Below are 18,221 nucleotides of genomic sequence, written 5' to 3'. Positions count from 1 at the left end.
TTCCTTTGTACAGAGATGTCTCTGCCATTTGTCTTCTCCTTCAGCCAACCTTGCCACTGTTGCCAGTGTAATAACTCATTTGTCTCTCGTGGTGGTCTTTTGGCAAAAGAAGGGCATAACTTGAATTTCACTTTCTATAACCTAGTAATGCTTCCCGAGAAAACAAACACTGGGCTAGTGACACCTTAAAGGATATTAGATTAAGGAGAAAAAGAGCTGAGCAAATGGAATTGAAAAATGATAACAAAGCCTTGATATTTAAATTAACCAAATCTTAGAGATGACCACAAGGCTTGCCTTCCCTCTCCTTTATTCATTAACTATTTCTTGGGTGTCTTCCATAGACAAGACACTTTGCAAATGTTTCTGAGTTTTATTAATAGTTGGGGATATGCCCCATAATGAAGGCTACCCTTCCTTGTCTGTGGGGACAGCAAATATGTTTATTCAGTGCACTGTGTATATGTGGAGGCCAGAGGAAGATGTCACATGTATTTCTCTATCACAGAGTCTCTCATGGAACCTGGAGCTCTACTGGTGACTAGAAAACTTCAGTCATTTTTGTCTCCCTGTCCACAGTGCTGGGGTTATAGACGAGTGTGGAATACTTCCTGTAGATGCTGGGAATTTGGATTTAGATCTTCATGTTTGCACAGTAGGTCGTCTCACCCACTAAATTTTCCGGCCCCATCAATACATCATTTTTTTAAATGATAAATAATAACTAACACTTATTTATCAACATGTGCTAAGAGCTTTAATTTCCAAAAGCCTTTTAAGAAGTAGGTACCACCAGCTACATTGTCCAAGTAAGGAAGAGAAAGGTCACAGACATTTTGCAACTTGCCTGTATCTGCATAGCTGAAAACACGAGGCCAGAGCTATAGTTTTTACTGATTGGATTTTTGTATGACTTCAACCCATTGTGGGTGCTGTGATCTTATAAATCTTATTTAAAAGGTCAAGGGCCAGACCTAGTGAACAACTTGGTCAAATGCCCATATCCTCTTCTGTCCTGATACTCGCGTGTGATGGTTTCCAGAGCCAACATGATCTATGGCATCAGCTTCTGTCTACACACAAATGTCAATTCTACCTATATGCGATCTCTCCTAACTGCTGAAGTCTTGTAGCCACTCATCTGAAACCACCAGTTTCAGATGTGCACAGTGGTAGCTGTAAACATAGGTGCTCTTTGTCAAGCACATAAAGATCCTACAATGTTTCAGAATATATTCCCACCACTTCTCATCCAGCCATCATGCGTGGATTTCAAACATTGCAGAGCTAGAGTTCTCGGAACTTTCTACAGCAACAGTTTTGAACTAGAAAAGACTAAAACAAGCTTTGCATGTTTCTTTGACTGTATTGATTGTTCTTTATAGGTTTTAGAGGGGTTATTTTTGCTGGAGTTTACTAAACACTTTTCCTGTAGGCTGAGGGGTGGGTATCTACAGCCAAGGCCTTTCATAGGAAAGACCTATGTGAGTCTATTTGTCTTACAACATATCATTTACCTGCCTATTACCTCATAACCAAGAGTTAGTGCCATTTTCTAGGACAAGAGCTATGCGTATCAACAACTTCTGGTGGCAACTTCTATATGACTTAATGTCTCACATATAATACACAAAACCTAAAATTTTGCGTAGGTTCCTAATGATGACAGTAAGTCAAACTTGCCCTAATCTACAGATTTATAAAGGGATTAAAGAAATTAGTAGCAATCTAGATCTATTTGAGAGTTAAAAGTGTAATTCATACGGAAGCAGGCAGAGAGCAACAGCAGTCAATGCGACTGTGTCGTAGCAGACACATCCTTATTCACCAGGAAGAACAAACATTTGCTCAATGAGACAGTGCTCATGGTTCCTGGGAACGTGGGATCATCATCATTCTGGTTAATTGCCTGACCTGAGGGCGGCAGGATTGTTTCATCTCTTCTGGCTTCATTATCTTCACTAAGAGATGGCATCCTAAAACAAAACAAACAAAAAAGATTAAAAAAGAAAAAAAGAAAAAACAATGTGTGTTAGGTGGTGCCAGTAATCAAACTGTAGCCTATCAAAGGAATAGATTAAAACAAAAAGGAAATTACCTTTAAAAATCTTTAAATCTTCATCAAGTGTGGGTGCAGAAGAAGAGCTGGCAACTTGGCCACTTTTCAGACATCGACTATGAACCTCAGAGGACAAAGTTTTGGTTTAGTTGGTCCTACCTTGAAATGTCAAAGTAGCTTCCTTTTCCTGGGTTGTTTTCCTGGGTAGAATCAAGATGTTGACTTAGCATTAGGTAATTATGACAACTGTGATTGCAAATTTTTTTTAAAAAAAAATACGTTTTTTTTTTAAGTTAAACAGTTAAAAGAAAATAAGGATAAAGAAAGCAAACATCTTACCAGTGATGGCTGGAATGTGTCATCTACTGGGGACAAAACTGTGATCTATGGCCTTCAGAATTTATATTCACGCTAGGGCTCTGGGGTTACCTTCTGAAGGATCACTGAGTTTTCCCAGTGATCCAAACTCATGTGTTTGTCAACTAACTTCAGGAGGTAACTGACAGAGTAGAGAAATCAAGAAAGGCATGACCTTAAGTTCACTTAAGTAGGGCAATGACCACATAAAGGGAAAACTGGGTCTATACAGCACTTACTGTATGTGGAATCCTGTGTGATAACACTTTGGAGATCTGGCAAAGTCCTGCCTATTCCACTTCCTTACTCAAAAGTAGACATATTGTTAGGAAGTCTAACCTGTGGATGTCATTGTTTTTTAATTAGAAATTGCCTTATTGAATATCTCATACTCCTTTGTGACAACTGAAAACAAATTAATTTTTCTATGCACTCTGAGCCTCACAGGAGACTGAAGGATTTCACAGGAGAATGAAGGATTTATGAAGGATGCACTGCAGGAGGGGGCAGACTGCAGACAATAGATTTGCTTCCTGTTTTCCCATAATTCCCCATATCTAAGCCTTAGCATTTTTCCTGAAGCTGAGGCTGAAAGATAAAGGGAGGAAGATTATTGTAAAAGCAGGAGCTTGAACACCCTGCAAAATGAAGAATGCTAATAATTTCTGAGTGTTGTGTCTGACACAGCACTAAGCGTATTCTATGTATCATTTTAATTTTCAAAATAATTGTACGGAGATTAACCATTTGTATAACTTGTAATGATTCCAGCTACCAGAGCTAGAGTTAGGACCAACTCCTAATGATAAGAATAATGAAAGACAGCTATTAATTCAAAGAACAAGGCCATCAGAGTTGGGTGGTTCTCGAGCCAGGTGAGTCACATGCCCAGTGATTACATCATGGTCCTTTTCAGCCTTCATCCTGCCCTCATGGCTCTACTGAAGGATGTTAGCTTTGGTTACAGTACAACATCAACGTTTCTAAACATCAATGCCTTGAGCAAGGCCCAAACAACGAAGGAACACTATGACCAATGACATACCTTAGCTCTAGAATGTCCTCCAAAGATCTATATTTGCTAAAGACTTGGTCCTCACCTAGCCTGTGACAATATTTAAGGAGGTGAAATGTACAGAAAGTAGTACTTTCAGGTCACTGAGGATATGCCTGGAAAGGGATTTATGGGAGTCTGTGTCTCTTCCTCTTTCTCTTTTATTTATGAACAGAATGTAATGGATTCCTCATGGGAAGCTGTCTCTTCCCATGTGGTCCTGTCTAACCTCATGCTCAAAATCAAAGGATACAACCATGAATGGAATGAACCCTCCAAGGCTGAGAGCTGAATTAACGTTTTAATTCTTATAAGTTATGTGGCTCAAACATGTGTTCTAGTAATAGGAAGCTAACACCATCTCTTTTAAGAACGGCTTCAAAAAATGCTATCATTTGCATGGTGAATGTCTTACATGTAACACCATAGCCTATAGGATGTACAAAAAGGAGGATGTGTTGAGAACCTTTAAAGATACAGCCTAGTAGGGAGTTTTAGACTATTGGGGATATATTCTTAAAGGGACCTGCAAAAAAATGTGCTGTCATTTGCTTTTGATTGAAATATGAATATTTCTCCTCAATGCATTTCAGTATTTGGCTCCATTCTGCATTACCCCCACAAGAAATTAAACTAATAGGAATACTCACTCTACGACTATGAACTTCCAGAACTTTGAGATAAATAAACTTTTTTCTTAAATATATTAGTTAATGCAAAGATCTCAGTATGGTTACATAAAACTCACTTCTATGGAGAAAAAAATTGAAAAAAATTATATTTCATACCTGGATTTCTCAGAAGTATGTCATTATTGAAAAGTAGAATGACTGATGGTGGCTTGTATTTAAATGGATTTATACTTAAATTATATCTTGTATTTAAATGGAAATAACTAAAGAAACATTTACATACATGCGCACACATAGATAAACATGAGCGCATCAAAATTATTAGGTTAATAGGTCAATCTAATTGGAAGAAATAAATATTCTTCAGGCTCTACACATTTTGGCTGAAATGAAGTTCTAAAAACTTGAATTCAACTCTTGACTGTTTTTCAGTAAAATTTATTAAAATAAAGAGACTAGCGATACCTCCCTCCCCCCAAGAGTTAAAAATGCGGTGCACTTAAGCAACTGGAAAGAGGTAAACTTTTAGTTTTCTTTTTATTCAATTTTTTAATTTGATTTCCACTTTCATTCCTTCTCATCTGTAATTATAAGAAGCAAAAGAAAATGGATAGATAGTCTCACATTCTTCAAACGGAGACTTTTAAAAATCTTTATATTTACTTTTATGTATGGATGTTCTGCCTGCATATACATATATGTACCCTGTGGGTACAGCATCTATGGGGACCAGAAGAATGGCATCAGATCCCCTGGAAGTGGAGTTACAGACAGTTGTGGGATTGAAGTCAACAGACAATTTTGGGCTACTGTGTGGGTGCTGGGAATTGGACCTGGGGCCTCTAGGAGAACAGCCAGTGCTCTGAGCTGCTGAGCCATCTCTACTGTCCCGTGACAAATAGGACATTTTTAAAGCTGTGTCAGAGAATCTAGAAACCAGCGCACAAGAATATTGATGATCTTTAACACTAACTATGGTGATACACTCAAAAATGAATTTTTTTACACATTATTGTCATAAAAGTAATTTTTGAAGAAAAAGAAGAAAAAGCTTTCATTACTGTAACAGGTACCACTCTTAAAGTAACAAGAGGAATTTTTTAAAAAATTATTGTAACTATTTACTAAATAACAGTTGTGTGGGATATTTCATATCTGACTACAAATAAGGGAACTAGTAGATTATAGAATTAAAATTTTGTAGCAAAATGCAAATGGCATTACAAACTGAGCTCCTCAGAGATAACAGAACAAGTGGAGTCACTGAGGGGCAGAGCCTGATTGGATCAAAGACAATGAGCTCACATTCTGTCCTAAAACCGGCTCCCGCTGTTTAATCCAATTGTCTTTTCTGTGGAGTATTTGCTGTGCTGTTATCGAAAGAATGTGATCCAGGGAGAGACTATGTGCTAATCTTTCTCAATAAATGAGTCAGACATTGCATCTGTGCAGAACACAAACATGAAACTGCCATGGCTGAAACATGACCTACTTGAATGTGTCACCCATGGCTAGGCAGAGGAATCAGGTAAGTGCGCAGGTCCCATGAATCTTGGAAGATGTTCGTTCATGGTACTTATTTGTGGCTTTTAAACATGATCCATTTTTAGGCTATTGCCAAAGGAAGTTGATGCTTGCACTTGTTCCCGTCCCATTTTGAGGACATGACCAAGCAACCTAAGGGAGGTGGAATTTATTTTGGCTCACACTTTGCAAGGTGTTGTCCGTCCATGATGGTGGGAACACAAGGTGGGTAGAGAAAGCTCAGTTTATGGTAGTAAGAATCTTCAGCAGAGAGGCTCTGCATATGATGCTACCCAAAACGAAGAAAGCTTGAATCAGACTAAGTATAGCTATCACCTCCAAGATGCACCTTCAATGACCCACTTTTGCAAGCAAGTCTACAATTCTCAGGGTTCCTCAACCTCCCAAAACACCACCGCCTGCTAGTCCACAAGTGTTCAAACACATGAACTATGGAGGCCATTACGCATTCAAATTATACCATCCCACCAGTGTTCCTCGCAGGCTTACGGCTATCTCCTAATGCGAAATATATCCAGTTCGTTGTCGTAATGGTATCAGTGCTATTCAACCGTCTAATATTGTAAGTCAGAGATTCACCGTAAGCGCTTGTGGGGAGCCTTCATAATGTCAAAAGCAAGTCGTGTACTTCTATCATATCATAGCACAGAAGTGATAGTGCCATTCCCAAACAGAAGACCGGTGGCCTAGCAAGGGAAGACTAGAGAGAAATACAGCTGATGTTCAGTGGGAGAAAAAGCAAAGACTAAAACCCCACGTCTAGCACCTGGCACATGTGATTGAAGCACTGTGCTCCAGAGGTCTGAGGTAGGCTAGCCTCTACACCTTTCTGTATTTTGCTTGTCTGAAATTTGAACAGGTCCATGTTCCTTTCCTCACCAGACTGCGTGCTATATAGTCAGTCCTTCCCATCATTCTGCCCAACATTGGCCCTGAATTATCACTGTAAATCTCATTAAACATAGCTATCTATAACCATGCTATAGGCTAATACCATCCCAGTTTTAGTTTTGTCGTTGTTGTTGTTGTTGTTGCTGCTGTTGTTGTTGCTACAGAGTGAACTGACACAACAGAGTGAATTCTGTGCTGTTTTGAAATTGCTTTTGAATTCAGCCTCACTCAAATTTTCAGCACATAGGCAGTATACAGCAAATAGTTGTTCATATGGTAATGTGAACGGCCTCTAGCTCGGTTTCCTCTAGAGTCCTTGTTTCCCTCTGCAACACCGTGGTATTGACTCCAGTACCTGCATTTCTGTTGGTATCATGGGTTTCTGCAGTCCCACCAGAATAGACTATTTATAGTGGTTTGGGTATTCTCTAGCCTTAGTTTCACATTTTTCTCGTGAGCTGTTTTCTAGGACCTATAGCCACGTGGTAAGATTTATCAGTACCAATTTAGGTCTAAGTTACTTTTCTCATTGCTCACATTTTACCCTGGGACAATATAAATTGTGATGTGAGGGTAAATCTCCACCTATTAAAAGCTGTAAATACACTTCACATGCCCATTAGAAATGAGAGTACCTGAAAAGAATATCTAAGAGATCCAACTAAAGAGAGCCTCAAAACGAAGGGCTTATTTTGGCTCAGAGTTGGAAAGATTTCAGTTCAGGACGGTGGAGAAGACATGGACGTTGAAGCAAATTGGCTCTTGGGCTGGAAACTGGCAGAAGCACACTTTTACGTGGTGTTAATTAGGAACTCAAGCACTTGAATTGGAATACAAAAGGCACATATTCAAGGACAACTCCCAGATACCCACTTTTGCTTGCTAAGTCAAAGGCCTAAGTCCTCCACAACTTCTCAAAATAGTATCACCAATTGGTGTTCAAGTGTTCACATACATTAGCAGTGAAGGACATTACATGTTCATATCATAGTAGTTGTGTTGAGTAGCTCTTTGTTATTCTACAAAACTGCTTGAGTTAAGCCAACGTGTATTGGTCCATAGTTTCAGAAGCTGGTTGAACACATTGCCTTTAGGGAGTGGGGAAGCAGCTTATTATGGTAAGATCAGGTCGTGAAGCAAATCACACACCTCAATGGCCATCAAGAAACACAGAGAAAAGAGGGAACAGGATCTTGATAGTCCCTTCAGGGGCACACATACAGTGACCTAAATTCCTCCCATGGACACCAAAGGTTCCTATTCATAGTGCCATTGGCTGGGTACATACCTACTAATATTTGGGTTTTGGGGGAATATTTATCCAAAGTATAGTGACCTATTTAAGAATTACTTCTACTATATGAATAGAAGCTTAAATATGCTAATATTAATTTCATTTAAAACAACTCCAATTTCTATGTTGCATTTATTTACATATAAATAGGCATGTTGTCTAAACCACTAATAGATGTATATGGTCCCTAACTCTACCAGCACCCACCCCACAAGATCTTTGAAATTAAACAAATGATAATGGACACTAAACATGTGGCCTCAAACTATACATATCAATATCTTTGCAAAGCCAAGGTACAGGTACGAGACAATATCCAGAGTCTCTACACAGTGGCCAGAGTTCAAGACGTACCCTACAGTGCAGGGTATTATATTTGCTAGCTGCTCAAAGTAGGTCTTAGGCCAATCCTGAAGTCATCCGGGAAGAAAGGAGCTAGGTTAGTCATGGTTTGGCGTGAAACAGCAGGTCTCTGCACTCCCAAGTGTCTGAACTGGCATGGTGTAGGAACGGCGTTGACTTTGTACTACAATAAAGACTATTTATTGCTGACTCATCCACTCAGCAATCTTTATTAGATCCCTATTATGTGCTAGACATTCTGCTAGGTGCTAGGAACACAGTGGTAAAAAGACATACTGAGTTTATAATTGAGCACAGCATAAATATATACAAATCATTATATCATCAATGATATATAATTGCAATTGATTTCTAGAAGAAAAAGTAAAGCGGAGCACTGCACTATACATAGAAAATGTAGATGTCACAATTAGCCTGGGACAGCTTCCTAAACCATGAGTCTCCTGCCTCAGTATGGATGATGAAATGCATGGAGTAGCCACTTTGATAAAGGGCAGTAAGTGGGAGATTGTAATATAAGAAAGATAAACTAGTCCAGGAATAGAAACACAAAAATCAAAGGGGAAAGGAGATAAGAAAAAAGTAAGGGGATAAAGAAATAGTTCCCATCCTGAGAATTTTGAGGTGACCAGATGCCAGATTGCAGTTTGGTCAGGTAGATAGCAGAGGAACATTTAAAATAAATGTCTAAGTTTGGTTCTTAGAGCAGTGGGAAGCCACTGAGTCATAACTATGATAATAAGAGTCGTCGCAATGTAGTGGTAAGAATGGGAGGGTATCTGCTCTATATACAACTAGAGCTATTAACCAACTTATGTATGCAATGACCATGGAAGGGACTGGAATTTTATATATCACTCAACTTTCAGATCAGGGAGTTGGGGCAACTGGCTGAAGTAAGCTATCAAACAAGTGATCAAGCTTCCATCATTGCTGGCCAGCTCCATACCCCTTGCTCTGTTCATGTGAGAGTAGTGATTTTTGTAATGTAATTAAGTCCAAAGGATTCAAAAAACCAGGATTGTTCTACAATAATTAGCAATTATTGTAGAAATGGCTTGTTAGTTTTGTAGAAAAATTGCTTATCTCTGAGGATTTCTTGAAATGGATGAGTTTGGTTCTAAAAATTTCACCTTCTGAACTATTATTTTTTCATCACTAGTACATAGTTTTAGCAATGGCAATTTAAAAGCAACTATCAATAGCTCTAATATCCTTCCTCACTAAAAGAGGCACAACATTTTTGGAGCTGAATTCAAGCTGCTGTAAAGACAAAATCACTCCGTATCAACCTCTCCCTACCTGTGAGAACAGGTAGTCACTGGAAAAGACATCAAACAAACCACAGATAATATTTGTTTGAACAAGCAATTGGGCTAGTCATATTACCGAGGTACTGTACGTTCTGGTAGAGTATAATTATGCCCATTCCTGGTAATGAGGGAAGAGAATGTCATTCTGTTTGTCAATATACAATGCAACTCGGCATCGAGACCATTTCGAGTAGAATAAATAGCCATCAGATCAAATAAATGTTAAGGTGGTTGGGGTGACTTCTGTTTTGACTTGACCAATTAAACAATCAGAAAAGTAGTTCTCATGTTTAATGCTCCTACTACCGTCTTTAAATTTTAATATGAAACTGGGTAGTCATAATATTAGGTAGATGATTAATCGATTGATATATTGAGGATAGATAGAGGTAGAGATTGATGATAGATGATAGATGACAGATAGAAGATATATAAGAGAGAGAGAGAGAGAGAGAGAGAGAGAGAGAGAGAGAGAATCAATCCTTTTACTAAACTATTCAGTATCTTCCCTTCCTGGAAAAGAAAGTCCTGTCCTAATTGGAGATTTTAGACTTCCTGTAGTCACTTAACTGGCCAGGAAACTGCAATTTTTCTTTCCTTGATGTATAATATTGCACCTATACTCTGTTTAATGATCTCTCGCTCCTGTAACATCACACAAATAACATATTTTTTGAGGGTAAAAGTTCTGAGTAGCTGTGATGGTAGAGACATTTTAGTTTTACTTATAGGTATGTTAGAAAATGAGAAATCTCTAGAAGCCTATTGTATCCTAGGAATTTTCACAGGTTTTTGAAGAACCCTAGTATCAGGGATCAAGTTCCAGCTTGCATTAATTGGTTTTTTTTTATTCAACAAATGTATTTCTTGTCACTCAGGTGTTTTTTCCTCTGTGAATTTGTTGGTTTTCATGTTATTCCTCAAGAACAAGAGCTGCTTGAGATAAAATATTCCATTAAGACACATGAGGTTGACATGGCTGTGTAGACCTTGGCTTTGTGGTTCTACAAATTTCAGAACCTTAGAAATATAAATGCCTATGACAGGTTTTCACCTAGAAGGAAAGCAGGAAAGTTATGTGCCCAGTTGGGACTTGATCACCCTGGCCACGTGTCACCCTCTTTTGTCTGGACAGCACACTGCACTGAATCACTACTGGGAGGATTTTAAATTACTGGGATTTTAAATTAAGCACTTTGTTTTTCTGCAGAGCTCTCCCATGGCTTTATGTTATTTATTGCAGATAACTGAAGGAAGTGGGTAAGGGAGACGGGTGCTCCATGTTCTGATGTTATCTGAAGATTACTAGATGTTCTCTTAGGATTAAGATGAATTCTTTGATAATTTCATACAGTATGTTCTGGTCATATATACCACCTTTATCCCAACTTTCCCTATCTGCACAATTTTATGGCTATTGTGTTACCCAACAAGGTCAATTTGTGCCATGCCACCCAAATAGTCTAGGATGTATTGTCTTCCAGTGGAGGATGGTGATCTTACTGGGTGCTTTACTCTTATAGAGAAAACTGTCCTTTCCTCTACCAGCAGCTAACAATTACCCATGGCCCTATAGATAGGGGTGGAGTTACATGTCTCTTGCTTCTTCTAGGGTATAGCTTGCCTCCTTATGTTGGGCTTTACCATTTATTATCCTTTGTAGTAAGATATTGTGTAAATTTGGTTTTGTCATGGAATATCTTGGTTTCTCCATCTATGTTAATTGAGAGTTTTGCAGGATACAGTAACCTGGGCTGGCATTTGTGTTCTCTTAGGGTCTGTATGACATCTGTCCAGGATCTTCTGACTTTCATAGTTTCTGGCGAAAAGTCTGGTGTAATTCTGATAGGTCTGCCTTTATATGTTACTTGACCTTTTTCCCTTACTGCTTTTAATATTCTTTCTTTATTTTGTGCGTTTGGTGTTTTGACTATTATGTGACGGGAGGTGTTTCTTTTCTGGTCCAATCTATTTGGAGTTCTGTAGGCTTCTTGTATGCCTATGGATATCTCTTTTTTTAGGTTAAGGAAGTTTTCTTCTATGATTTTGTTGAAGATATTTACTGGTCCTTTGAGCTGGGAGTCTTCACTCTCTTCTCTACCTATTATCCTTAGGTTTGATCTTCTCATTGAGTCCTGGATTTCCTGTATGTTTTGGACCAGTAGCTTTTTCCTCTTTACATTATCTTTGACAGTTGAGTCAATGATTTCTATGGAATCTTCTGCTCCTGAGATTCTCTCTTCCATCTCTTGTATTCTGTTGGTGAAGCTCATATCTACAGCTCCTTGTCTCTTCTTTTGGTTTTCTATATCCAGGGTTGTTTCCATGTGTTCTTTCTTGATTGCTTCTATTTCCATTTTTAATTCCTTCAACTGTTTGATTGTGTTTTCCTCGAATTCTTTCAGGGATTTTTGTGACTCCTCTCTATGGGCTTCTACTTGTTTATTTATGATTTCCTGGAATTCTTTCAGGGATTTTTGTGACTCCTCTCTATGGGCTTCTACTTGTTTATTTATGTTTTCCTGGAATTCTTTCAGGGATTTTTGCGATTCCTCTCTGTAGGCTTCTACTTGTTCTCTACGGGAGTTCTTTATGTCTTTCTTGAAGTCCTCCAGCATCATGATCAAATATGATTTTGAAACTAGATCTTGCTTTTCTGGTGTGTTTGGATATTCCGTGTTTGCTTTGGTGGGAGAATTGGGCTCCGATGATGCCATGTAGTCTTGGTTTCTGTTGCTTGGGTTCCTGCGCTTGCCTCTCGCCATCAGATTATCTCTAGTGTTACTTTGTTCTGCTATTTCTGACCGTGGCTAGACTTTCCTATAAGCCTGTGTGTCAGGAGTGCTGTAGACCTGTTTTCCTGTTTTCTTTCAGCCAGTTATGGGGACAGAGTGTTCTGCTTTCGGGCGTGTAGTTTTTCCTCTCTACAGGTCTTCAGCTGTTCCTGTGGGCCTGTGTCTTGAGTTCACCAGGCAGGTCACTTGCAGCAGAAAAGTTTGTCTTACCTGTGGTCCCGAGGCTCAAGTTTGCTCGTGGGGTGCTGCCCACGAGCTCTCCGTGGCGGCAGCAACCAGGAAAGCGGAGTTACATGTCTAGCTCCGTTCTACATGCTGGGATTTGGTCTAGCTTGACTTTGAACTGGTCTCATGCATGCTGCCCCCACTGCTGTGAAGCCATAGTTACAGCTGCTCTGGGGTACCCGGAAGACATTGATTTCTTTCAGGAACCCATCACCTCTGACTTAGATACTCCTTAACCCCCTCTTTCACAATGATCCATAAGCTTTGAGAGGAGGATGCACAGCACATAGATTTCATCAAATGCAGACTATCACAGAAAACCTGAACTGGACACGATGTAACCGATAATGGGGAGCACAGTTGAAATGGATGCATCTACATCAGAGATCCTGCATCTACGGCTCAGAGAACATCATGGAAGAGGGATGGAAAGATCATAAAAGCCAGAATAACAGGACATCTCCCTTGACACAGCCTCTCCTAGAAATGACTGCATAAACAAGACTGGGACAACCACAATATCAATAGATATGTTAATATGTAAGGAAGAAAATTTACCAAGTACCACCCCTAGACAATGATTACAGGCAACTAATGACTGCCAGGAGAAAGAAAATTAGCTTCCTCCAGGGATCTGCCTCCTTATTGATTATCCAGTACAAAGTAGTTAGTCCTGATACCATATGCACACTAACAAGAAGACAAACCCAGCTGTGTGTTTTTATGGTGTGTGTGTGTGTGTGTGTGTGTGTGTGTGTGTGTGTGTGCATGCATGTGTGTTTTTGTGGCATGTGTGTGTGTGTGTGTGTGTGTGTGTGTGTGTGTGTAGCAATAATAGTTAAAGAAAAAGTAGATATCAATTTGAGAGTTGGGGTTATGGGAGAGGTTGGTGGAAAGGTGGTTAGGAGAGACTGCTTTGAGAAAAGGAAGCAGGAAAGTGATGCAATTCTACTCTAATTTATAATTTTAAAAATGTATCGATGCAAACAGTTTGATGTTGACACAGTTCCTGGGGCTTATACACAGAAGTCTTTAAATAAAACATAAGCAAATATGGTAAATAATTCCTGGGGGTTTAAGGTTGAGAAAGATCGATATTTAAAATACTTCCCTTGCTGGTTTTATATGCTGAGAAGGCTCAACAGTTTCATCCAGCAGAGCGAAAGGTACATTGCCAAGAGCAATTACTGTTAAACATTTTCAAATACTATTTGTAAAACTGGCAATGTCAAAACCCTGGCGTGGTGCAGGGTTTCACATAGCCAGTCCCATTTAGTTCCCTAAGGAAACAGTGGACAAACTCTCAGAGTTTCTGAGCCAATTCACATTCTCACCAACAGTGTGTGATGGCTCCTTTCTCTCCATGTCCCTCACAGCTTTGGGGGTTTGGTTTCTTGATAATAACCATCCCGAGTCGACGAAATCTCAGCAACGATTTTGATCTGAATTTCTCAGATGGAGAGTGTCCTTTAGTGTTAAATTTTGCTTCACGAGCTCCACACTGTTCATATTGTCAGCTTTACAAATATTATTTGAAAACTGTTTAGTGGTTCAGAGATTGAGTGCCAGGAATTTCTTTCTTTCTTTTTTTTTCCATCTTTATCAACTTGAGTATTTCTTATTTACATTTTTTTCTTTTTCTTTTTTTTTTTTTCCGGAGCTGGGGACAGAACCCAGGGCATTGCACTTGCTAGGCAAGTGAGCTAAATCCCCAACCCCCTCTTATTTACATTTTGATTGTTATTCCGATTCCTGGTTTCCAGGCCAACATCCCCCTAACCCCTCCTCCTCCCCTTCTCTATGGGTGTTCCCCTTCCCATCCTACCCCCATTGCCACCCTCCCCCCAACAATCACATTCACTGTGGGTTCAGTCTTAGCAGGACCAAGGGCTTCCCCTTCCACTGGTGCTCTTACTAGGCTATTCATTGCTACCTATGAGGTTGGAGCCCAGGGTCAGTCCATGTCTTTGGGTAGTGGCTTAGTCCCTGGAAGCTCTGGTTGGTTGAGTGCCAGGAGTTTCAACACCATTTTTATCACCTGTAAGTCTTGCCAGATCCTCACCCCTCATTGTACCAGGCACCAAAGTTCTTTTTTACGTAGATCACGTGATTTTTATCTTTGTCATCTGTGAGCTGATTTGAGCAAGAGAGGCAATAAAAGAGACATTGCCTGCTGTGGAGAAGAGTTTGAGAATATTGTGTAGGTCAGAAATTTCTGAGCATCCCATGCAATATTTTTTCTGTCTCCCAGAAAACAAAAGGGAACTGGATAAAAATCTGGGACCCTTCCAAATGACATGCCACAGATATGCAAAGAGGAAAGAGGAAAGGTAGACAGTATATGTTCATCAGGTGCCTGTGGCAAGAACATCTTCATCGGGATATAATCTCTACGAGCTTAGAAATGATCTGATGTGTCCCTTCCTATGAGTGCATGCCTGAGAGAACTGGCTTCTATCACCACAGATTAAAATGTAGGTGGTCTGTTGTTGTCCTCCCTGGAAAACATATACAGTTATTGTATTTGAGTGGTTATTATGGGTGTTAAATTGTTAGTGAAGATGTAATAAAAGAAGATATCCTTTTCCATTCTTGAGGGGCCGTGACTCTGAGTTGGGTCAGAAAACTGTTACCTGATCAAAACTTCACAGGATACTTTATACTCCACTGAATGGAATAGAAAACAAAAGCCAGTCTCTGCCAGGCAAGGAAGGCAGTGCCAGCTTCAGCATATCATGAAAGATCATGAATAAGTCTGCAATATGGCTTAGTGGTAAAGGCATTCGCTGTGCAAGCCTGTCAACTCCCTTTGATCTCAGAACTCGCTTCAGGTAGAGAGAACCAGCTCAATTCCACTATGGTGAATGCGCGCACACACACACATACACACACACACACACACACACACACACACACACACACACACAAAGAATAACACTAAATAAATAACTTTTAAAGACCAAAAAAATCCAGAAGGAAAAATAAGACTTTAATTCTTTTTATGTAACTAGACTTTCCTTTGATCTCCAGCCATTTCCAGTGTACTAAAGTGAGCAGATCACTTAGTGACATGCTCATTTATAAAATTCTTGCACTTTCTTAATGATGAGATGACAGGTAACTTCACATCACCACTGGTTGTGCTTTTGAAAAATGGACATAGAAGAATAAATTAATTGTAGTCACTTAGTTTACCTTCTGGCCATGTATTAATTTGAATTATAAGATAATGATCCCAAGAGAAGGGCAAACATCCTTTTCAGATCTCTGTAAACTGAAGAACAGAACCATACCAATGCCGAGGCTATATTTACTAAAGACACTTTTCTTTTGAACAATGATGATTGGTCTCAGAGGTGCCTGAGGGAAGAATTCCAGTGATCAAATGACTGAAGTCATCTTCTGATCCAGTGATGTTTAGTTTAGGGCACAACACAGTCAACGACAGCAATTCAACGTCAACTTGGATTCTATAGACCAGTGGCTCTCACCCTGTGGGTCATGGCCACTGTAGGAGTCACATATCAGATACTCTGCATATATTTATATTATGATTCTTAACAGTGGCAAAATTATAGTATGGAGTAGCAACGCAATAATTTTATGATGGGGGCATCATCACGACACGAAAAACTGTGCTAAAGAGTTACAGCCTGAGGAAGGTGGAGAGCTGCTGCAGAGACTAAACGATACATTCTCTCACGTTCTCACACACAAATGCGGAACATTGCTGGTGCTCTGTCTTTCCTATTATTGACCAACATAACCTCTCGTTGCTGCAGAATACTTTCAATAAAAAAGGAGGGCTGATATTCAATACTGGTCACCAGTGTTTTTCTTCTCTTTCTATGAAATCTAAACTTTCCACTACCATCCATAGTGAAATGAGTTAATGCCAAGGTACTTCTGTCTTTCTCAATTTTTGTCCTTCCAAATGGTAGTCACGAAAACAATTTTGTTTTCGAGTTTACTCCTTCATTTAAAGCAAGCTCAACTCTTCCTCTAATCCCACCCCTCCAGCACATGTTAGGCACTCAATAACATTCTGTTAAGTGAAGTGAGAGCTTACTAATATTGTGATGCTTGTAACTTTCTCTTAAAAAGTCTCTGTCTCCATCTGACTATAGAACTTTAAATGGAAGAAGGAAGAATGCAATATGATGATGTCCATGAGTACTGAAGATTTACCTCATATAACCTTACCAGAAGAACTGGTATCTGAGAAAATACTCTAATCTGATAATAAGCTCTGGGCAGAACCAAGAGTGCTTATAAAGAGGCTTGTAATTGTCCTGGTTTGTGACTCTGCTTTGATGATACCTTAATTTAGCTGTGTTTTCGCCATGGTGCTTCAAAACATATACATAAATACAAATTGATTGGAACATAAAAATTAATATATACATTAACACTAGCAGTCTGAGTAGTCATATAGTAAGTACACATTGTTGAGACAACATGGAAGTTAGACAATTATTTATCAGGAAATAAGCTGTTTTAGACAGCATAAGAAATAACTTCTTCCAAGGCAATCTAAGAGAATGCATTTCCTTCACATTGTGGAATGGAGATCATGTTTCATGAAGTGATTTTCAAATATACAAAGCTAGCATATCCACATTACCTAGGTGGGGGTTATTGCTTTTCTTCAGCCTAATCTGCCTAACACAGTCAGCGAGTTCAGGAGTCGGTTAAAATATCCAAGTTCTCATCTGATACACAACAGAGAGCTGCCTTGTTTTATGTATTAGTTTTGTTTCTACTTCTGCTATAATAGACGACCTCAAAAATCAATGACTTAAAACAACACAAGTATAAAAATAAATTTCTGGAGGCCAGAAATATAAAGCAGAAATATAAAGATTAAACTCATGTGCCTTGTCTCTAGAGTCTCCAGGAAAAAATGCCCCTACCCTTCCCTGCCTCTCTTTTTAAGAGAAAGTTACAAGCATCACAATATTAGTAAGCTCTCACTTCACTTAACAGAATGTTATTGAGTGCCTAACATGTGCTGGAGGGGTGGGATTAGAGGAAGAGTTGAGCTTGCTTTAAATGAAGGAGTAAACTCGAAAACAAAATTGTTTTCGTGACTACCATTTGGAAGGACAAAAATTGAGAAAGACAGAGTACCTTGGCATTAACTCATTTCACTATGGATGGTAGGGAAAGTTTAGATTTACTCTTTCTTTCATGTAAAATATCCATAGGCTCGCCAACTTGGACATAGGTATCATTGGGAAGTCATCATCCTGACAATTGTTAGGTAAAATCCAGTATCTTTTGTGTCCATGCTGTAATCTTTGTCTTTTGCCATAGATCTACACTGTAATGATAAAGCACTCAAGGCATTTGCTGACATACAGTGTCGTGATTTGACTGCTAGCACATATGCTCTGTATCCTGATATTTAGTTAATATGCCTGATGGTCTTCTGTAGTGGATTTTCTCAGCCCCACTCATGATATAAATAATGACACAGAAATCTTTTTAATATTTTAAAGCTTAGGCCTTTTGCTTGGGTAATTTCCCAGTCATCTCGTCTTCTTCACCTGGCTAATTTCTGACCTATATCTGGTCCGTCCATTCACTGCTGAGTCCACTGCTGAAACTCTCAATTCTTCCCCCAGGGTCCCTACCTCTGTCCTGAATTTCTGTCTTCCACCTCCTGCTCAGCTATTGGCCACCAGCTCTTT

The 18,221-nt window shown here is 39.3% G+C and overlaps 1 long non-coding RNA gene across 1 annotated transcript in view; it reads right to left on the bottom strand.

The window, feature by feature from the left end:
- Positions 1 to 734: 734 nt before the first annotated feature.
- LOC148001252 (uncharacterized) overlaps positions 735 to 18,221 on the bottom strand; it is a 78,604-nt gene continuing 61,117 nt past the window's right edge. Inside the window, exons 2-3 of the long non-coding RNA XR_015636887.1 lie at positions 2,099 to 2,259; positions 735 to 1,976 (exon numbers count right to left, since the gene is read on the bottom strand). This is a non-coding gene — a long non-coding RNA (uncharacterized LOC148001252). The remainder of the gene's footprint in view (positions 1,977 to 2,098; positions 2,260 to 18,221) is intronic.

Source organism: Rattus norvegicus, chromosome 14 (genome assembly GCF_021556685.1).
Source record: "Rattus norvegicus strain SHRSP/BbbUtx chromosome 14, alternate assembly SHRSP_T2T, whole genome shotgun sequence".
In the NCBI taxonomy this organism is placed as follows: domain Eukaryota; kingdom Metazoa; phylum Chordata; class Mammalia; order Rodentia; family Muridae; genus Rattus; species Rattus norvegicus.
Note: the sequence above shows the minus strand (reverse complement) of the source record. Positions and strands in the feature narration are given on the sequence as shown.